Below are 22,958 nucleotides of genomic sequence, written 5' to 3'. Positions count from 1 at the left end.
TCAGTTACATGAGTTGTTTACCCACACACACAAACATACAAGTCTCAAACATTCATTTACTTATCGTGTGTGTGTGTGTGTGTGTGTGTGTGTGTGTGTGTGTGTACAGGTACGTGTGCATGTGTCAGGGCTCCAGTATGGAGATCAGAGGACATCTTGTAGAACTCCCACTCTCTCCTACCATGTCGGTTCCAGGGATCAAACTCAGGTCATGGGGCTTAGCAACAACCACCTTTATTTTCCGCCAATGGTCATCTCAGTTGGCTGTTAGCCACAGACGTTATGTTAGTGAAGTCAAGTCAATACTGACTCACAGTGCCTCTGTATATACTAATACTCCTGTTGCCACTAGGGTTCCAGAGTATGAGCCTCTGGGGGTTAAAGAAACAAAATCAATTATATGTAATCATTTATACACAATTTCATTCATTCATTCATTCATTCATTAGATCAGGAATTCCTGTAACCAGGCTGATCTTGAACCTGCTGTATAGCCCAGATTGGCCTTGTCCCCATGAGCCGCCTGCCTCTACACCTCCCCGCAGAGTGCTAGGGTCATAGACTTTTTTATTCTTTTTTTTTTTTTAATATATTTTTTAAGATTTTATTTTATTGTATGAGTACACTGTAGCTGCCTTCAGACACACCAGAAGAAGGCATCAGATCTCATTACAGATGGTTGTGAGCCACCATGTGGTTGCTGGGATTTGAACTCAGGACCTCAGGAAGAGCAGTCAGTGCTCTTAACCACTGAGCCATCTCTCCAGCCCTTTTTTTATTCTTTTTATGTAAGTACATTTCTTTTGGTAGAGATATTTCACACAGGCTTAAGCAAGAGAGCTATGAGAAGCAGTGGTGGCCCACACCCTCAGTCCAGGGATTTGGGAGGCAAAGGTAGGGGAAATCTCTTGAGTTTGAGACCAGCCTGGTCTACAGAGAGAGTACTAGGACAGCCAGGGCTACAGAGGAGAAATCCTGTTTTGAAAAAACGAGAGAGAGAGAGAGAGAGAGAGAGAGAGAGAGAGAGAGAGAGAGAGAGAAGGGTGCTCAGAAAGAAAGAAACAATTGACAGAAACCTGCTCCACTGCTGCACTTCCAAAGCCTGGGCGAATTCCCTTGGTGTGCTGACTCCACACTCCCAGGAACCCATTACTGTACTAATAAGAAACCTGAGAACTCAATGAATAATTCCTGAGTTCTCTGGGCCCTCTCTGGAAGGAGAGAGTCACACAGGCAATTTCTTCCGGAAAGAAGTGTGGGGTTGTAAAGTGAGAGGAGATAGCCAGGGTGCTTGTCTGGAAAGGGGCCCTGGAGACCTCATTGCCATCTGGGTCTCCTCATTAAGTGGGTTCATCTGACTGCTCCTCTCCAGACTGGGGTGTGGTGGTCCCTGTCATTCTAGCTCTTGGGAAGTAGAAGCAGGAGGGTCAGTAGGTCGTGACCTTTGGCTGCATAGTGAGTTTGAGGCCAGCCTGGACTACATGAGACCCTATCTCAAAGATCAAAGACGAACAAGCAACAACAAATTACTTGGGGTCCGTGGGAATAACACTTCAGTAGAAGCCAACGAATTGTCAGAGAGGAAAGAACTTGTTCAAAATACTGATTCTGGTGGCTGGCAGGATGGCTCAGTGGTTAAGAGCAACTTCTTCTGCTCTTAGAGCAGGCCTGAGTTCAATTCCCAGCACCCACACTGACAAACACAACCGTGTGTAACTCCAGTTGTGTAACTCCAATCCCAGGGAATCCAATACCCTCTCTGCCCTCCAAGAACCAGGCAGTGGAGAAATATCTAGACCCCTGAGTTCATGGCCAGCCTGGCTTACAAAGTGAATTTCAGGACATCCAGGGTTACACAGAGAAACCCTGGGGGAGGGGGGAGTACACAGACATACCTGCAGGCAAAACACCCCTGTGAGTAAAAACACAAATAAAGTATCAGTTCTGAGACGAGGAATACAGTTCAATAGTAGAATGTTTGCTCTGTATGCATGGGACCTAGATTCGATCTTCAACTTTGAAAAAAATGCATTTGATTTATTTATCGTACATATCTGGTTCTCTCCTCCTACCAAGTGGGTCCTGGGGATGCTGCCAGGTTGTCAGGCTTAGCGGCAGGTGATTTACTGGATGAGCTTGTCCGAAAGAAGGGCAGTGTGACGTTGGTTGGTTGGTTGGTTGGTTGGTTTCTGAGACAGGGTTTCTCTGTGTAGCCCTGGCTGTCCTAGAACTCTGTAGACCAGACTGGCCTCCAACTTCAAGATCTACCTGCCTCTGCCTCCCTAGTGCTGGGATTTAGGGCCAATGTAGCCCACGTGGCCTTGAGCAGGTGAGCTTGAAGCTCCGTTTCTCCACCTTCTAGCTCTGGAGTGTCTGGGATCCCAGGCTCCTCTGCTTCTCTATCCCACTATAAACAGTGCTGGGGAACCAACCTCAGGGCCCTATGCCTAAAATATGCTGAGTTGACTCTTTGCCACTGAACTATATCCCCAGCCTGGTAGTTTGTATTTTGAGACAGGGTCTCATTTTGTTGCCCTGTTAGGTCTGGAACTGCCAGACCTCGCAGTAACCCAGGCACGCCTTAAACTTTGCCTCCACCTGTGAAGTACATACGATTACAGATATTCCCCCCAAGAGACCTGATGAAACCTGCATTTTAAATAAAGTACTTGAGGCTGGAGAGATGGCTTCCTGTTCTTTCCAGGGACTTGAGTTCTCGTACCCAGCACCCACATCAGGAGGCTTACAACGACTTGTAACTTCAGCTCCAGGGGACCTGATGTCCTTTCCTGGCTTCTGCACGCACTCACACATATGCACAAAAATAAATAAACAATAAATAATTAGGTTCTTGAGCCAACTATGATGGCACACACCTGTCTCCTGGTTCTTGAGAGGCTGAGGCAGAAGAATTGACATGAATTTGAGCCTAACCTGAGCTACAGACTCCCAGTGAAGTCTGGGATATAGAATGCAATTCTGTCTTAATAATTAAATAATAAATAAATAAAGTACTTGCAGAATCCTTGGCACTGATGTTAGCATTTTTTTTTTTTTTTTGGTTCTTTTTTTTCGGAGCTGGGGACCGAACCCAGGGCCTTGCGCTTCCTAGGTAAGCGCTCTACCACTGAGCTAAATCCCCAGCCTGATGTTAGCATTTTGTCTAAGCTCCGCCCCACAGTTACCTGGCAATAGCCAGGTGTGCCTGATTCACTATAAAAGGGGCTGCTGGCCCCCTCTCGCTCTCTTGCTCCTCTCTTGCTCTTGTCTGCCTGCTCCTGCTCTGTCCTCTCGCTCTCCCCCTCCCCTCCCCAGGCTCATGGCTGGCCTCTATTTCTCTACTTCTCTCCTCCCCTCCCCTCTCCTCCCCTCCCCTCCCTCTCTGTGTGCCTTCTCTGCTTCTTCTATCCTCTTGACTCCCCTCCCCATACCCTGAATAAACTCGATTCTACACTACACGGTCTGTTGTGTGGTCTCGGGAGGGGTTGGGGGGCAGGGGGGAGGGATGCCTCAACATGGCCCCGCCGAGGCACCCCCTTCCCCTACATCTCACCACACATCCACCAGAACATATTCCCCCTCTCTCTTTTATCTTTTTATAAGCAGATCCACTGAGGACTACCGTGAGAAAGAGCAAGCTAAACTCAGGACAGATAGAAGGACAAGAAACACGTTCGCTTTCCCTGGTAGGAAAAAGAAAAAAGGAGGGGCTGAGTACGGAGGTGCGCTTTGAGATCAGAGCTGTTGAGATCAGAGCTGACCACATGGTGTTTGTTCTTGCTGGATGCTTCTCAGGATATGCACAGCTGCTCCTGGCGTAACCAATACGCTAAGCCAGATATGCTAACAGATATGGCTTTGCTTTCAGACGCAGAGCCCCAGCTAAGCAAGCTCTCAAAAAACAAACAACAGAGATAGCATTTTTGATACTTACTGGTGCGGAATTAGACATGAGGGACCCCAGGAAAACTGCAGCTGTGTCTTGGTCACACCATCTGTGATTAAGTGGGTTTTTCCCCCCACTGTATGAAAACCTAAAGCACCAGGATGCTTTCTGAACATTTTAGTTAATGAAGGGTCTGCAACCTCTAGGGACTGGCTCATTAGCATACCATTTACATTGTAGATTTGACCTCCATTTTGGGTTTTCTAGCTGATCTCAGGGAATACCCAAAAGGGATGTCAAGTCTACCGTGATTTAAGAGTCACCCAACAAATAGGCCCCTGCCTCATAAGTATTCATCATCATCATCACCACCACCATCATCATCATCACCCACAATGTAGAACCCACTGGACTGCAGCCTCTTTGGGGGCTGCCTACTCCAGTCTTTTTCTCTCTCTAATTCCAGCACTTGGGAGGCAGAGGCAGGAAGATCTCTGAGTTCAAGGCCAACCTGGTCTACAGAGTGAGTTCCAGGACAGCCAAGGCTGCACAGAGAAACCCTGTGTCACGAAAAAAAAAAAGAAAAAATTGGGCTGGAGAGATGGCTCGGTGGTTAAGAGCACTGACTGTGGGGTTGGGGATTTAGCTCAGTGGTAGAGCGCTTGCCTAGCAAGCGCAAGGCCCTGGGTTTGGTCCCCAGCTCCGGAAAAAAAAAAAAAAAAAAAAAGCACTGACTGCTCTTCCAGAGGTCCTGAGTTCAAATCCCAGCAACCCCATGGCGGCTCACAACCATCCGTAATGGGATCTGATGCCCTCTTCTGGCCTGCAGGTATATATGCAGACAGAGCACTCATAACATTAAAATAAGCTTGAAAAAAAATTTTTTGAAAGATTTATTTATTTTATTTATGTAAGTACACTGTAGCTGTCTTCAGACACACCAGAAGAGGGCATCACATTCCATTACACTTAGCCTGGGCAGAGTTTTTAAAACCTCAAAGGCAACCCCCAGTGACCTACTTTTTCCAACAAGGCCACCCCTACTAATCCTTCTCAAGTGTCTCCACTCCCTAACAGTCGCGGATTTAAATATAGGACCTTTGGGGCCCATCCTATTCAAACCACCACACAAAGGGCTGCCTGCCATGTACAGCACCCTGGGTTTCATCTTCACTGCTACATAAAACAGGTATAGCGTTCCATACCTGTAATCGAGAACTTGGAAGGAGACCGAGCTGGGTTCTAGGAACCAAACTCTGGTCCACTAGAGAGGTAAGTACCCTAGGCTGCTGAGTCATCTCTCCAGCCCGCCATTTTTGATGTTTAAGCCTGGGACAGCAGCTAGTTCAAAACCATGGCTTAGGATGTGCTGGCAATCTGGCTCTCGTGTGGGCCGCCCCACTGAGCACAGGGTTGATTCTGCTGATCTGGGTGGCAAGTCCTGTGGCCCTTCCTCCTACACTTGCAGATGAGGAAAATGAGCTTCTCCAAGCATCCCTGGATGGTCTTTGGTCAAAAATATATAAGTAGCTGTGCTCCCCTGCCAGTGCCTTCAGGCAAGCAGCCTGAGTAGGTTTCACTTAACAAAATCCAGAAGTTGAGGTCTTGGGTCACAGGGTACACCCCAACTGCACTCAGAAGTTGTAGTCATTTATTCTCCCAGCAGCTGGGGAAAACCCACCCCCACCCTCCCCCTAAGTGAGACTTGTCAGAGTTAGCAATCGTTAGCAGGTAAATAAGTGTGAACGAAACGGTATAAATATATTTTTAACTACTCATAATAACAATTATAATGAAGGGGGCTGGAGAGATGGCCCAGAGGTTAAGAGGACATTATTGCTTTTTCAGAAGAACCTCTAGCACCCACATCAGGTAGCTTCGAAACTGCCCGTAACTCCAGCTCGAGGAGATCTGATGCCTTTGGCCTTTGTGGGCACCCGTACATGCGTGCAAACTCACACCTGATTAAAGCTAAGTAAATCTTGCCAGGTGCAGTTGGTGACACATGCCTTTGATCCTGGCACTTGGGGGAGTCAGAAGCAGTGATCTAGTCTATAGAGAGAGTGCCAGTATAGTCAGGGATATGTATAAGTAGACCCTGAGCCTTTAAGATGGCTCAGTGGGTAAATACCTGTCGCCTGTCCTGGCAACCTGAGTTCATTCCCCAGGAATGGTGGAAGGAGAGAGTCAACTCCTTCAGAGTGTCCTTTGACCTCCACATGGGTGCCGTAGCATCTACACACGTACTAAAATGGTCCGTTTGCTTTTTCTAAAAAGAGAGAACTAGAAATTCCAGCAAAGGGGTTGGGGATTTAGCTCAGTAGTAGAGCACTTGCCTAGCAAGCGCAAGGCCCTGGGTTCGGTCCCCAGCTCCGAAAAAAAGAAAAGAAAAAAAAAAAAAAAAGAAATTCCAGCAAAAAATATTTTCGGGTCTTACTCAAGCACATACAAAAAAGTGTCTATTTAAATGGCACTTCCTGTGACCTTAGCTAACCTGTGACATAGTCACCTTGGCTAATATAACTACTACTGTCTTTAGTAGTTAGACATGACAGGCCTTCTCAAGAGAAAACCATAGTCCTCCGCCGTTGGGTGTTTTGTTTTATTTTGTTTTTAGGGTCAATGGCATTCTTTGAGTAAAGCTCTGTTTGTTTAGAAAATTATGGACGAACGGTATATTCTGACGTCTTCCAATCAGTCACAGGAACTTTCCTTGCCGGAGCTCCGATCTCTTGACTCACCAATGAGTGTGTCTCCTCTGACGTGACTCCTCCAGCTTCCTTGATTGTATCTCAGATTGTAGCTTTCTGCAGCAGACAGAAGCAGCAATTTCCTTCTTCCCAGGCATTCCTCGGTAGTGGAAAAATGTGCTCAGAGCTAACAGTCTGGGCTGGAAGGTGCTAACTGCTTGCTCCAGGGCTGTCGAGGATGGAATAAGGCTAGTTAGGGCTTTGCTTTCTAATGCATGAGGAAGCTTCTGTGTCCCGAGGCCCAGGTGAGGCTCAGGCCTTAAGAATATTTACCTAGCCTGGGGGAGACCCCGGGGCTCAACAAATAACTGACTGACAATTGGTGGTGGAAACCAACAGCACTTTTTTCTGTGTAGTCCTGGCTGATCCAGACACAATTTTTAGACCAGTCTGGCTTTGAACTTAGAGATATACAGGCCTCTGCCTCTAAAGTGCTGGCATTAAAGGTGTGCACCACTAGCACTTGCCTTAAGGCAAACAAACCTGTGAAAGCAAAAGTGGGAAGAACTGGGGTTGGGGATTTAGCTCAGTGGTAGAGTGCTTGCCTAGCAAGCGCAAGGCCCTGGTTCGGTCCCCAGCTCCGAAAAAAAAAAAAAGTGGGAAGAACTTAGACCACACCAGTGCCGATCTGTGTCCGACCTCCTCTTCTCCTCTTCTCTTCTCTCTCTCTCTCTCTCTCTCTCTCTCTCTCTCTCTCCTCTCTCCTCTCTCTCTCTCTCTCTCCCCTCCCCCCCCTCCCTCCCTCCTCTCCCCCCTCCTCTCTTCTCTCTCTCCTGTCCTCTCCTGTCCTTTCCCTAGGATCGCACTATGTAGCCCTGGCCCACCCACACTCTGCTTTCTGAGTGCTAAAACTAAGAGGCAAGCTACCAAGTCAGGTTTATGATTTGACCAGTGCATAATCCCATGTCTACTCTCCACCACCACCAACACCCCTTCTTTCCTTTTGTTTGTGTTTTGAGACAGGATCTCACTATGTAGGCCTAACCGTTCTGAAACTCTGTAAGTAGACCAGGCTGGCCTGGAATTCGGAGATAGGACCGCCTCTGCCTCCCAAGTGCTAGGATGAAAGGCATGTGCCACCATGCTGGGCTCAGCCTTCCTTTGTTATGCATAGGGAAATGGTTCTGAGAGGTGACTGGATTTGTGCAGGACTCCCTCCTGCACTGCCCCTTTTTACCTTTGTGCTAGGGAGAGATGTTGAAGCCCAGAGCTCACTTGCACCTCCAGCGCAGCGCCCTAGTCTGTACGGCTACAGCTTCACGCCCCTCCCATTTACCACACAAACCACGGGGACCAGGCACCGAGATCCATTGGTAGAGTGCCTGGCTAGCAATAGAGAAGCCCTGAAGTGACTTGCCGTGGCCCCATGGTCAGCGAGGGGATTGGTCCAGGGGCACTGTATCAGAAGCCCAAGGCAGGGGCTCAGGTGAATATCCACTTTCTGCCCCAGACTGTTTGCCTTCCTCCCTAGTATCCTGCAAACTGGAAAGACCCCTCACCTCCTACGACTGTGTTTTTACTTTATCGTATTTGTCAGAGGTGTATGCATATTCGGGAGGTGCGCGGGCATGAGCGCAGGGCTCAAGGTTATCCTCGGGAGTTCCTCAACCACTTCTCCAGCTTGCTGATAGAGCAGCTTGCTGGTTGAGCTGAGCTGACAGGCCAGCAAGTCCCTAGGATAGGACTGTCTCCGCGCCCCTAAGCTGGGTTAGACACGTGTACCATGGCGTGTAGATTTTTTATGTGGGTTCTGGGGTCCTGATCTCGGGTCCTCATGCTTGTGCAGCAAGCACTGGGGTGTGCGTGGGTGTGACGGGGGGGGAGCATGTTTTGTGTGTGTGTGTGTGTGTGTGTGTGTGTGTGTGTGTGTGTGTGTGGAATAAGGAGTTTGTATGTGTAGTGTGTTTGTATATATAGTGTGTGTCATAGCCCCGGCTGTCTAGGAACTCGTGTGGTATTCCTCCTGCTTCCAAGAGCTGAGACTATAGGCACAAGCTGCCTAACGATAACATAAACCTTCGCTCCGCAGTGGAGGTCAAACCCAGAGCCTCCTCCATCTTGGGCAAATGTTCTATCACGGAGTTACCTGCCCAGCTTTCCGTTTGTTTTTGTAAGAGATCTTATTTGGCCAAACCTAGCCTTAAACTCATTGTATAGGGAAAAAGACCTTGAGGAAGAGGACCTTGGATTTCTGACCCTCTTGCCTTCACCTCCTCAGTGGTGGAATTACAGAAACAGATGATGATGCTCGACCGTGTGGCTTTTTGCCAATTCCTTACCACAAGTTGTTCCCTGGTGGGGTTAGGAGGTGAGGAAGGAAGGCTGTAGGGAGGGCAGAGTCTGTTGTTTACTCTCTGGAGTCCAGGCTCTGCCCCCAGCCCGGCAGCTCTCACCTGCTCAGGTGAAGAGCTGGAGGGGCCCATCAGCCAATGAGCTGAGGCAGCTCTCTTAAAGGCAACTGGTGGCTGGCAGCAAAAGCAGCGTGCCAACTGGTGAGCACCAGCTATGCCAGCGGGTGCCTGAGGGATCCAGGAGATACACACTGTGACCCCATCGTAGCCCTAGGGCTCAGTCTCTCCTGAAGGCGGCCCCCACCTCACCCAGTGCCGGTTTCCCAGGAGGCTCTCATGCGGAGTCCTGGCCACCTCCCAGGAAGGAGAAGCTGAATGGCCTTAGCAGCTGCCCCAGGGGAGGACGGGGGAGGAGTCCACAGGTGACGTGGAGAAGCCATTTCCCTGTCCTGACCCACTTCAGCAGCCCTGGTGAGTCCAGACCCCTGGGCCTTGTGAGTCTCAGGACCACAGGGTTTGGTGGGATGATCCCTGTCTCGGGGATCTAGCAACTGAGTGCATTGAGTCAGTCATTCCAGCTCTCTGAGCCTCCAATCCCCAACCAGGGAAAGGAATCCGGGTTCCCTTTTGCAGTTTTCCTCTGTTGCACCTTGTTTTGAACATCTTCCCTCCCAATTTGTGCTTCTCACACAACGAGCTGTTGCTCGATTTGCCACAGCAATTGCCGCCCTACAGGAGTAGCCAGTATGTGATTTCTGGCCAGTTGGAATCTACCGCTTGAGCTGTTGCAAGGTTAGCCCAAAGTAAAGAGATGTGGCGTTTTAGTTTGTCTGCGAGCTCTTATCAAGAGTCAATATTTGATTTGTACTTGACCTTGTGAAATTAGGGAAAGAACACTGTGAAGAGATGTCAGAATGGGGGTCATGGACAAGGAGCCTCTAGGCACAGATACGGGTGAGGTTCCGGGTTCAGTGTTCATCCTTGGAGGTGGGAGGCTGGGTCTGAAAGCCTTTTGTATGGGTGTAAAACATTCACTGGGGCTCCACATCCGGTTCATCCAATCTCTGCACAGAGACCGCTGAATGGATGACGTGAGGTCTCCCTCCAACCTATGCTTAAGTGTGGCTGGGAGACAAGTGGGACAGGTGATGTTCTCACCGTGTTGCTGCTGGTCAGGGGCTAAAGCCGCCCTCAGCGGGTAGATTGGGGATTTGGGGTCAGAGCTACATGTCTACTTCTGCATCCCCTGGCTCTGTGACCTCAGACAGCTGCTAGATACGCTGAGACTCAGCTTTCTGGCCACATATGGTAACTAACTGGGCAGTGCTTTTTCACCAGGATTATTCTTAGAGCTAAATAAAACAGTATATTACAGGGAAGGTTAAACTGCAGGAACTTAAAGATAAAAATGCATTTTAGGGACCAGGCACATGCCTTTAGTCCCAGCTAAAACAAGCATATCTCTGTGAGTTCAAAGCCAGCCTGATCTACATAGTTAGTACTAGGCCAATCAGGGCTACACAGTGAAACAAACAAACAAACAAACAAAACAAAAACCTAGGGAGGCAGGAGCTGAGAGAGGGTTCAGCAGTCACTCAATGCTGCTCCAAAGGCCCTAGGTTCCGTTCTGAGGACCCATGGTTCACAATCACCTGTAACTCCGGCTCCAGGTAACCCCGGGTCCTTTTCTGGCCTCTCAGGGCACCTGAACTCATGCGAACGCACATACACACAGACACACAACACAAAATAAAGTAAGTCTTTTAAAAAGCAGTAAGATACTTAGAAGGGGAATAGACGATTAAACAATATAAAACTGGCAAATCTTTATCATTATTTAAACAGTAAAAAAGAAATTTCTACAAAAACCAATTTAAAAAAAGCAAAGAATGGATGAGATCAGGTAATGATCGTTTTATAAAATATAGCCTTTGTAATACATGTTTGGAGACAGGCTCTCTTGCTATGTCGTTTTGTAATACTAACTATTATCTATGATGAATAATAATTGCGTTTATAATGCATGCCTGTGAACTCCAGTATGTGGGAAACAGAGGCAGAAGAATCAGGAGTTTAAAGCCAGCCTGGGCTGAGACCCTGTCTCAAAAAAAAAAAAAAAAAAAAAAAAGAAAGAAGAGAGAGAGAGAGAAAAAAAAAAAAAAACAAGAGAAGCCCCTGTTCAGTCATTTGAACTTAGCTGCCCTATCCCCTCATCCCTTGCCCTTCCCCAGCCTCAAGGTGTGTGGGTTCTGAAGCTGTGGCCCTGGACTGAGTGAAAACTGTCTCCAGACACAGGGTCCTGCACCAACACACAGGAGCAAACGAATTCTAGTGGAACATTCTCTGGCCCCTAAAGAGTCAAGCGAGCCAGTCCCCTGCTCCAGGGCAGACCTATCTTCTAAGCAACACTGTTAAGCTGCACCCTAGGGGAAGGCTTTCAAGCAGCTGTCCTTGGTAACCATAGCCTTGGCATCTCAATAATTCTCCCAACGGGGCACAGAGCTCTGTTGTGGTGTGTGTGTGTGTGTGTGTGTGTGTGTGTGTGTGTGTGTGTGTGTGTGAATGTTTTTTTGTTTTTTGTTTTTTTTTTTCAGAGCTGGGGACCGAACCCAGGGCCTTGCGGTTGCTAGGCAAGCGCTCTACCACTGAGCTAAATCCCCAACCTAGTGTGTGAATGTTTGAATGCAGTAAGTATTGGGGTTAGATAGAGTTCCAGGTGCATTGAGCAACCAAGACTTGAAAAAAACTTGGTACAGCCTATACATAAAGCTCTGGCTTCATTCCCTACAGCCGAATAAACTGAATGGGTGTGGTACAGACCCATAATCCCAGCACTGGGGAGGTAGGAACAAGAGAATGGGAAATCTAAGTAATTTTCAACTATACTGAGAGTTTGAACTTGAAGCGCTGTGGGGGACTGGGGCTCCCTCTGGGAAGCTGGGAGGCACTCTTCAGGCTTGGCTGGGTTAGCTGGCACTCGTTGCGCTAACTAACCATTGTACTAGTGTGGAACTCAGAAGAGAACCAGTTCATTATGTTGCAACACTAAGGCTCAAGGAGTGGCCCAGGATATAGCTGGTTCCATTTACAGCTAGAATTCTGTTTGTTTGTTTGTTTGTTTGTTTGCAGACAGGCTCTTGCCATGTAGACCATGGTAACCTCAACTTTGTAGTGAGGCCCCTGCTTCTCACTCCTGAGAGCCCAGATTCTAGGTGTGCACCACCATGCCTAGTAATTTTTTCCTTAAAATTCTAATTAATGAGAAAAAAATTGAAAGCCAAACATGGTGCACACACCCTTTTAATCCCAGCACTTGGGAGACAGAGGCAGAGGGAATCTCTGAGTTTGAGACCAGCCTGGCCTACAGAGTAAGTTCCAGGACAGCCAGGGCTACAAGGAGAAACCCTGACTCAGAAAGCAACAGCAACAACAACAAAAGTTTTCTCCAACAAATAAAAGAACAATAGAAAGAAAGAAAGAAAGAAAGAAAGAAAGAAAGAAAGAAAGAAAGAAAGAAAGAAAGAAAGAAAAGAGGACAAGCTGGGAGGTGGCTCAGAATGTAAAGTTGCCAAGCCTTCGGACTGAGTTTGATTCCTCAGGACCCATGGTAGAAAGAGAACTAACTCCCACAAGCTGTCCTCCAAACCCTACAGTCTGTGCCTCGGCCATGCTCGCACACAAAAATAAAACAAAACAGTGGAAAGAAAGGAAAAGAAGTCTTTGCCTATGCTTTAACTGGTCCCTTGGGGTTTATATTGATGGTGGTGGTGCTGCTGCTGTTATTTTCCTTGTTTGTTTGTTTAATTATTATTTTAGTTTTCTTTTTTTTTTTCCTTCTTTTCTTTTTCTTTTTTTTTTTTTTTTGGTTTTTTTTTTTTCGGAGCTGGGAACTGAACCCAGGGCCTTGCGCTTCCTAGGCAAGTGCTCTACCACTGAGCTAAATCCCCAACCCTATTTTAGTTTTCTGAGACAGGGTTTCCCTGCGTAGCCCTGGCTGTCCTGGAACTCACTCTATGTACCAGGCTGACCTCGAACTCAGAGATCCGCCTGCCTTGCCTCCCTCTTGCAGGGATTTAAAACTGTGGGCCACCACCTCCCAGATGCTGTTACTGTTCTTTTAACTATAAGAAAGCAATATGTTAAAATGAGACTGTTCTATCACAAAGAAAACATAGATTCTGAGTTATTTTGTTTTATTATTATTTTTTTTAAAGTTCTCATACAAAAAGTAATGGATTTCTGAGAGGAAGAGATGACTCAGCAGTTAGGAGCACTGGCTGTTCCTCCAGAGGACCTAGGTTCAATTCTCAGCACCCATTTAACAGCTCACAACAATCTCTAACTCCAGTTCTGGGAGATCAAGCACCCTTCTCTGGCCTTCACCACATACAGACATATATATAGGAGGCAAAACAGTCATACACATCAAATCAAATCAGATCAATCTTCCTTTCTTTAGGTGTGTGTGTGTGTGTGTGTGTGTGTGTGTGTGTGTGTGTGTGTTAGTTAATGCTGGCGTGAGATTTGGGTTTTTTTTTTTTTTGTTTGATTTTTGTTTTTTTTCTTTTTTTAGGAGCTGGGAACAGAACCCAGGGCCTTGAGCTTGCTAGGCAAGCGCTCTACCACTGAGCTAAATCCCCAACCCGAGATTTGGTTTTTAATTAAGATAGAGTTTCTCCATGTAACTGCCTGGCTGTCCTGGAACTCACTTTGTAGACCAGGCTGGCCTCAAACTCACAGTGATCCATTTACCTATCTCTCCCTCCCAAGTACTGGGATCAAAGGCATGCAACATTAAAACATCTGAAGGCCAGAATATCTGGAGTTGTTACACAGAGAAACTCTGTTGGGGATTTAGCTCAGTGGTAGAGCGCTTGCCTAGCAAAACACAAGGCCCTGGGTTCAGTCCCCAGTCTCAAAAAAAAAAAAAAAAAAAAACACCCCCCCAAGCAATGGCTGACCCTCCATATGTATCTGCATTCTTCTCAGCCAGCCAATCAGCGACCATACTGTATTTCTGTGTATATAATGTATGTCACTCACATGTCTTTATATACATGTTCTTGTGTAAATGTGCAAGAGTGGAGGTCAGAGGACAACCTCCAGTGTCCTCCTTGCCTTCCACTTTCTTAGAGATAGTATTTCTCTTTTTAGTCACTGTGTATACCACAATGGCTACACTGTCTCTGTCTCCACCTCCCACCTCTCCTTAGGAGCACTGGATTGCACACATGTGCTATTACACCTGTTTAGGAACACTGAGTTGCACACGTGTGCTGTTGCACCTGCTTTCCCTGAGTTTCTGGGACTCTGACTCAGGTCTTCAGGCCTGAATTTTAAGTGCTTTATCCATTCAGCCATCTCCCCAGCCCATTAACAGTTTTTTTTTTTTTTTTTTTTTTTTTTTTTTTTTTTTGGAGCTGGGGACCGAACCCAGGGCCTTGTGCTTCCTAGGCAAGCGCTCTACCACTGAGCTAAATCCCAACCCCCATTAACAGTTTTTTGTTTGCTTATTTGTTTGTTTGTTTCCAGACAGGGTTTCTCTGTGTAGTCCTGGCTGTCCTGAACTCCTCTGTAGACCAGGCTCACCTCAAACCCAGAGATCTGCCTGCCTCTGTCTCCCCAGTGCTGGGATTAAAGGCAGGTGCCACCACTCTCTGCTGCCCCAGCTCACTTTCTCGTGTGGTGTACCATCCACCTGGGTCTTTTTTTTTTTTTTAAGATTTATTAATTTATTTTACTTATGTATATAAGTACACTGCAGCCATCTTCAGACAAACCTTCTGGGCATCAGATCCCATTACAGATGGTTGTGAGCCACCATGTGGTTGCTGGGATTTGAACTCAGGACCTACAGAAGAGCAGTCAGTGCTCTTAACCACTGAGCCATCTCTCCAGCCCCGCCTGGGTCTTTCTTATGTAGGGTAACCCCAGTCCACTTTCTCCTTAGGCTTCTCTCCACCTCGGATCTGTGGTTACCCAGCTGCTGCATGGCACTCTGCACCTCATTTGTCCACTCGATCCCCCTGTGTAGTGCTGACTGGATGGGACTGGCTGTACTGTCAGTTCTGACTTGGGGTGGCTGCTCTCTGAAATAACTCTCTAGGGTTGCCTTTGAGGCCTCTGCATGCTAATACTCAAGTAGATTTCTTTTCTGTTGTCTTTGCTGTGCTCTCTGCCTAATGGTCCTGGTCCTTGTGGTGTGGGTCTCCTGGGGACAGGAAGGGTCCCATGGAACAAGAATTCCCATCTCTTTGACCAGTGAGGCTGGCTTCCACCTCCTTCTGTCACCTAGGAAGGGCTATCCTACCATTCTCATCCCAGGCCCCAACTCTCACCTGAGTTTGCTGTAGGGTACATGAAAGAAAACATACAGACTAGCAGAGAGCATTCTAATTTTTTCTGTGTACTCTGCTACACACACACACACACACACACACACACACACACACACACACAAAAACACACACCCCAGAGATAGCTATCTATATAGTTCTTCACATCTGTTTAATATTGTATTTGGGTTCTAGGATGTGATCTCTCTTTTTGTAATAAATTACTTTATTTTTATTTTATATGCATTAGTGTTTTGCCTGCACATATGTTTGTGTGAGGGTGTCAGATCTTGGAGTTTCAGATGGTTGTGAGCTACAATGTTGGTGCTGGGGATTGAACCCAGCACCACTGGAAGAGGAGTCAGTGCTCTTAACCATTGAGCCATCTCTCCAGCCCCAAGGTGATCTCTTTTTAAATTTTTATTTCTTATTATCAGTGTGTGTGTTTGATGGATGGGGTACACATGTGAGTTGGGGTACACATGTCAGAGGACAACTTGCAAGAGTCACTTTACTCATTCCACTTTATTTGAGGGGTTGAACTGAGGTCATTAGACTTGACAGCAATCACCTTGCCTGCTGGGCCATCTTACCATCCTCTGAGATCAGATCTATAGAGATCTACAGTGCCAGAGATGGAAATGTGGGTGGAATCTAAGATTTAGATTATCAAGGAATAATAAGTAGTTTCCCTGTCCTTTCTTTAAAAAAACAAAAAGAGAGGGGACTGGAGAGACGGCTCAGTGGTTAAGAGCACTGACTGCTCTTCCAGAGGTCCTGAGTTCAAATCCCAGCAACCACATGGTGGCTCACAGCCATCTGTAATGGGGTCTGACACCCTTTCTGGTGTGTCTGATGACAGATACAGTGTACTCATATACATAAAAATAAATAAATTGGGGTTGGGGATTTAGCTCAGTGGTAGAGCGCTTGGCCCTGGGATCTGTCCCCAGCTCTGAAAAAAAAAAAGGAAAAAAAAAAAATAAATAAATAAATAAATAAATAAATAAATAAATTTTAAAAAAGAGAGAGAGAGAGAGAGAGAAACTTTGAAAACATTTGCTTATGTATCTGTGCCTAGGTGAGTTTATGTGCCCGTGTGTGTGTGTGTGTGTGTGTGTGTGTGTGTGTGTGTGTGTGTGTGTGTGTCCTCTATCACTCTCCACCTATTCCTTTAGGGCAGAGTCTCTCCCTAACCCTGGGGCTTGTGTTCTATCAGCTAGGCTGGAAGCCAGCAAGCCCAAACTCCTCCTGTCTCCTCCCTGTTAGGTGCTGGAGTGCCAGGCACGCACAGAACATCTGCCTTGTTTTTTTTGTTTGTTTGTTTGTTTTCTTTTTTTTTGGAGCTGGGGACCGAACCCAGGGCCTTGCCCTTGCTAGGCAAGCGCTCTACCACTGAGCTAAATCCCCAACCCCAACATCTGCCTTGTTATGAGGGTGCTGGGATCTGAACTCTGGCCCCCATGATTGTCTCACAAATGCTCCTAATTGCTGAGACATCTCTCAAGCCCTCCATTTGCCACTTCTGATGGATTAGTCAGTTGTGTTAAAAAAAAAAAAAAAAAAGGCTTCCAAAGCTTCCAATGTGTGTGGACTGATCAGGCACTGAGATCTATTAGTGATGTCTACTGCAGATAACAATGTGTATGCCAAAAATGTGTCTTTAAATCAGTCAGCTATCTCATTAGACACAATGAAAATAACCTGTGGAAACTGGCTTGAGAAGGGGAGAGGACTTGTCTGAAGTCCAGTGGCAGGGCAGACCCAGAGGCGGGACCATGCTTGACCTTGAAGCCATCCTTCTTCCGCCTTCAGTGACTTAGAGAAGAAAATTAAGATTGAGAAGAGAATGCTGGAAGCCAGCCTGGGCCCCAGGAACCCTGGGAAGCCTGGCTGAGGTGGAGTGAGGAATCCAGTTCTGTGCCACCAGACTGAGATTTGCCAGCCGGGTGCATCGGCTTCTGCTCTACTTCTCAGGATCCCTTTGCTCCTGTCCCAGTTTCCTGAGTCATTTTCTTTGGCCTGAGAGTGCACACTGGAGCAGAGGGGCCTCAGGGGACCCGAGCCCTAAATACCCTCCTTTGGCAGCCTTCATCTGGTTCCCCAGCTCCCCTTTTTAGAAAGAGAAGTCCCAAGACAGAGGTTCTTAACTCTACCAATGCAATAGACACTTCTGGCAAGCCGGTGAAGTGTAGTCACCCCCTTTCCAGCTCGATTTTTAAACATAAAATAAAACAGGCTTGGTGACCCAGGCTTGTGATTCAAACACAGGATGTAGGAGCAGGGTCAAGGTCACCAAGTGGGACCCTGTCTCAAAACAAACAAGACAAACCCCTGTCCTGGCCCTGCACTCCCCATTCATACAACATAAAACAGAGCTGAGGCCGCAGGAGCAAAGGGGGCTCCCCTGCTTCCAATTGGTAGCCGGGGCTGGTCCCGGAAGAGAAAGTGTAAGCCTGGGGGAGCACAACTTCCTCACTCATGCCCCAGCCTGCGTCCACGTCAGTGAAACAGTCTGTCACAGTCCGGTTCGGGGCCAAGAGTCAGTGAGCTGAGATTTAAACTCTGGCTCTGCCTCAAGCTTCTCATGTGCAAAACAGATGAGAACACTCAGTGCTGAGGGGACATGAAGAAAGGATGCTGTCACCACCATCCCATCAAACGCCGGTGATGCAGCCTGACCTATGGTTGTGTCAGTCATCCAGCCTGACACTTAACCTTGTAGAAGCCAGCCTGCCAGAGACCTCCTCTTTGCCGTTGCCATTACTGTGTCAGTGGACCAGCTACATCTCTGACAGCACACACCTCCTCTCTTTTTAATCTTTATTTGCTTATTTATTTATTATGGGCACACGTGTGTGGTGTGTGGTGTGTGGTGTGAGATCAGAGCACAGCGTGCAGGAACCAGTTAGCTCCTTGCACCATGTGGATCTTGGGATTGAATGTAGGTCATTAGGTCAGCCCACATTGCTCTGCCTCCAGTCTTCCTATGTTCCTCTTCTCAGCATTTCTACTTCCTTGTGCACAGATGTGTGCCTGAGTGAGCGCATGCCTTCACAGAGCTGTGGACACCTTTTGTCTTGTCCTCTATGCCTTCTCCATTACCCAGGACAATGAGGCAACTCTAGGGAGCTAGGAACAGAGGGGATGGTTCCAGAATCTTCTCCACCAGAAGTTGGTGGGAAGGCATTGGGACAAATTCAGGGAATTGAAGGGAGGGGTCAGGGGTGAGCCTGCCCGCTGAGGCAGACAGAGTCTTGGATGGTTGGTTGGCTTTGAGACTGAGTCTCAGTGTAGCTCAGGCTAGCTGGCAGTTCCATTAGTACCTGAGGATGCCCTTGAGCTCCTGACCGCTTGCCTCAGTGCTGCACACCCCAACATCCCTGTACGAAGCGCTGGGGACAGAATCAAAGCCTTTGCAAGTGCTCTGCCAACTGAATTGCATCCCCTGCATCCCTGGGCCTCTTTTTGTTTTATTTTTGTTTTTGTTTTGAGATGATCCTTCTGCCTCTGTCTTCCAAATTCTGGGATTGCAGGGCTGTAGCCCTATGCCATCATCCCCAGCCAGTAGATGGATTAATCTCAGAGCCCCGCCCACAGCTCGCAGAGAGCTGGAATCCCTTGCACAGCTGGGGGAGAGCCTTCCACTCTCCACGCTTTTGGAACCAGGTCAGGAGCACAGAGGGCAGCCAAGTAGTGCAGGAGTCATAGAACCTCTGATTCCTAGAATGTCAGAGTTGGCCTCTCAGAGCTAGCTGCCTTCAGGTAGAAGTTCTGAGAGGAGAGTCTGTGCCTGGGGCTGGAGAGTGACTTGCCTAAGGCCATAGGTGAACCAGAGGCCATCTGGTCTAGAACTGACATCTGATTTCCTTCTGAACTCCTACCAGGAAACTGACAGTTGGATCTGGCACTGACTGATCCACAGAGACTTCATGTAATGATACAGGACAGTGTGAATTCCCAGTCTCACCAGGGATGGATGGTCAACACCTTAACTTTAGGGCTTAGCGAGGGTACAGTGACAGGTCCTAAGTCTGTCTCCTGTGATGACCAGGAGACCCAGAGAGCCACTGGAGGCCCAGCCTCACTCTGGAAAGTCTATTCTAGGCCTCATGTGACATCTGAACAGTAGTCACCATGAAGAGGAAGGTTGGAAGTTGGGCATGTTTGCCCATGCCCAAATCCTAACACCTAGTCAGCTAAAGCAGGAAGATCGGCAAAGTCAAGGCCAGCATTGGCTTTGTTTCTAAAGCAAATAACAATAGGACTGAAGGGGCTGCCAGTAAGATGGTTTAGTGGGTAAAGGAGATTGCCACCAAGCCTACCATGCTGAGTTCAGTCCCTGGACACTGCAGGATGAAAGGAGAGAACCAAGTCTTGCAAGTTGTTCCTCTGATCTCCACATGCATTGCTTTAGCAAAACACATACATACAAAATAAATAAAATGGGGCTGGAGAGTCAGCGGTTAAGAGCGCTGACTGCTCTTCTAGAGGTCCTGAGTTCAATTCCCAGCAACCACATGGTGGCTCATAACCATCTATAAGGAGATCTGATGCCCTCTTCTGGTGTGTCTGAAGATAGCTACAGTGTACTTATATATAATAAATAATTAAAAAAAATAAAATGGAATTTAAGTACAGGACTGGGGAGGCAGTTGGTAGAGTGCATGCCCAGAATGCATGAAGTACTGGGTTTGATCCCCAGCAATACATAAAATGCATGCCATGGTGTCTGAGTAACTCCAGGATTCAGGAAGGTCGGGAGTTCAAGGTCAGACCTGGCAATCTAAAAGAATGAACATCAAAACTAAGCATGATTTGGGAGCTCCGGGAGGAAGACTCAGTCAGTAAGGATGCTGGCTGCTAGAGCTGAAGACCTGAGCTCCATCCTCAGGTCCTGCAAGGTGGAGGCAGAGGACTGACACCTAGGAGCTGACACCTACACAGGCACTGTGGCATTTACTGTCTGTTCTTGCAGATGACATGGGTTCAGTTCCCAGAACCCACATGGTGGCCCATGAGGATGGGATGCCCTCTTGTGATCACCAAAGGCACCAGGCATGTATGTGGTACATAAACCTTCAGGCAAAACGCTCAGAAATATAAAATAAAATTTAAAAATCTAAAAAAGTTTATATAAAAAGGTTTAGATGCACCAGGTTTAGCACTGGGAGTTTGAAATCAGTCTAAAAAAAAAAAAAATAAAATAAAATAAGCTCAAAGCTGTATTTCTCTGGAATCTGGGCTAAACTCCCCAACCCCATGCACTTGACTGGAGACCATCAAGAGAAGAAAACTTGATGCTCAGAAAAGCTCCTTGGAGTTACTACTCCAGAGTTTCCCTCTACCCTGACTGTAGAGAGGCCTTCAGCAGGAGGGATGCAGGCAGGAGAGCCCTAAGGATTCCTAAATAGTCGTACCCCACAGCCCCTCTCCAGCCCTGAGATTGTTATTGACACTGGACCTGGTATTTTGTGTTGCTTTTTTTTTTTCTTTTTAATTTTATTTTTTTGAGACTGGATGTCCTGTAGCCCAGACTAGCTTTGAAGATTTCTGATACTGCTGCCTTTCACACTGGCCAAGGTCTCTTGAACCATTCCTGAAGGGAGCATGACTCCTTTCAGGGTGATGAGATCTCACTCTGGGCGTCGGCAGCTCCACACTGCAGGGAGCATACTGCAGTAAGGACTTTGTTTACCATGTTAAATCCTCCAGCAGCAGTAACCCCTGGGTTCAATCCTGTTCTGTTGCTAAGCACTTTATACACACCCTTCTACCCAGCAGCTGTATCTGGAATACCTTCTTATTTCCCTTCCACCAGAGGAGGGATCTGCTGCTTTTGGTGGTTATAGTCAGTCACTGTCAGAACAGAGCCGTATGCGTTTTGTTGTTATTGTTTGAGACAAGGTTTCTCTGTCCTGGAACTCACTCTGTAGACCAAGCTGGCATTGAACTCACAGAGATCCGCCTATCTCTGCCTCCCCGGTGCTGGGATTAAAGGCGTACACCACTACTGCCCAGCTGTCTGTTTGTTTTGAGATAGGGCCTCACTGTGTAAACCCCGGCTGGCCTGGAATTTGTTGAGTAGACCGGGCTGGCTTCCAACTCACAGAGATGCACTTTTCCTGTCTCCTTAGTGCAGATACTAAAGGCACGTGTTAAAGCGTCCAGCGGACATAGGGTTTGAACTTCGAAAAGGACCCTGGAATCGTGGTCTTCCAGCCTTCACCTCTCATCTCACGCTGGGATAACAAGCCTGCACCATCACAGCCAGTCAAACCACCAGTTTCTTATAGTGTGTCTGCTGAGGGGACTCTCGGCCGTCTTCTCTGGTCCCTTATCTAGAACTAGCGAAGGACTTAGTTCTGTCTACAACAGCAGATAAGAGTGAAAAAAGTTTACATAGTATCAATTTTGGAAGACCTTTAGATAGCAAGGAGGCAGGCAGCTCCCACCCCACCCCCGCCCCCCTACTGAGAGCACAAAAGAGAGGCAAGCCCAGCAAGTACTTTCAATTTCCGGAAGGTATTAGAGGACAACAAAAGAGATCAAGCCCTGAGGCTCAGGTCTGTAAATCCCAGTACAAGTGTGACAGAGGTCAGCCTGAGCAACAAAGGAAGACCCTGTCTCATGATTGGGGGGGGGGGTTCGGGAGAGGGAGGGGGAGGAGGCAGAGATGGGGGGGATGGCTCTTCAACCTTTAAGAGCACTGGCTGCTCTTCCAGAGGACCCAGTACTCTTATACTGATCTGTAATTCCAGTTCCAGGGGATCCAGTACCCTATTCTGGTCCTCCTGGGCACCAGGTATACATGTGGTCCACAGACGTACAAGCAGGTAAAACACCCATACTCATAAAATTAAATTTTAAAGTTGAAACTATACAAAGAAAAGGGGCCAAAGAAGCCAAACAGTGCTAAAGACGACATTGCCTTGAAGACCTGAAAGGAATCTAGGAAGGATCTAGTTTGCTCATGCTCCTACATTCCCAGCCTTTTGAGAGAGAGGCAGGGTGGAAGCAGGAATGTCAGGAGCTCAAGGCCAACCTCAGCGACCACTTGGTGAGTTGTCTTAGTGAGTGTTAGGCCAGGCTATGTGAGACCCTGTCTCAAAAAAAGGTAGGGAGATAAAATAGAAACTAGAGATGGCTCAGGGGTTAAGAGTACTGGCTGCAGCTGGGCAGTGGTGCAAATGCCTTTAATCTCAGCACTCAGGAGGCAGAGGCAGGATCTCTGAGTTCAAGACCAGTCCGGTCTACAGAGCGAGTTCTAGGTTCCATAGGAACCAAGTTCAATTCCCAGCTCCCAGAAGGGAATTCACACCTGTCTGTAACTCTTAATTCCAAGGGATCCTTCACCCTACACCCTCATGTAGACATATATTCAGCTAAAACACCTATGCTCGTAAAAATAAAAATAAATTACTAGATAGATAAATAAATAAAGGATCAGGTGTTGTTGTCGCACACCTTTAGTCCCTGCACTCGGGAGGCAGAGGCAGGCAGATCTCTGTGAGTGTAGGCCCGATCTGGTCTACAGAGCAAGTTCCAGTGAAAGACCCCCTCCCAGAAAGGGAATTATACAAGCCCAAGGCCCTCAACTATAGAAGTAAAAAGTAAGTTTTTAGATACACAGACTCAGAACTAAAATAAGCCTGGGAAAGTTCAGATGTGTCCAAGCTTTGTGGGACAAGCTGAC

The 22,958-nt window shown here is 47.4% G+C and overlaps 1 protein-coding gene across 1 annotated transcript in view; it reads left to right on the top strand.

Annotated features, from left to right (window-relative positions):
- Positions 1-9,379: 9,379 nt before the first annotated feature.
- The window catches only part of Larp1 (La ribonucleoprotein 1, translational regulator), a 90,852-nt gene continuing 77,273 nt past the window's right edge, over positions 9,380-22,958 (top strand). Inside the window, exon 1 of the mRNA XM_032913833.1 lies at positions 9,380-9,398. The gene's annotated coding sequence lies outside the window, so the exon portion shown is untranslated. The remainder of the gene's footprint in view (positions 9,399-22,958) is intronic.

Source organism: Rattus rattus, chromosome 9 (assembly GCF_011064425.1).
Source record: "Rattus rattus isolate New Zealand chromosome 9, Rrattus_CSIRO_v1, whole genome shotgun sequence".
In the NCBI taxonomy this organism is placed as follows: domain Eukaryota; kingdom Metazoa; phylum Chordata; class Mammalia; order Rodentia; family Muridae; genus Rattus; species Rattus rattus.
The sequence above is the reverse complement of the archived record's forward strand: the minus strand, read 5'-3'. Positions and strand labels throughout refer to the sequence as shown.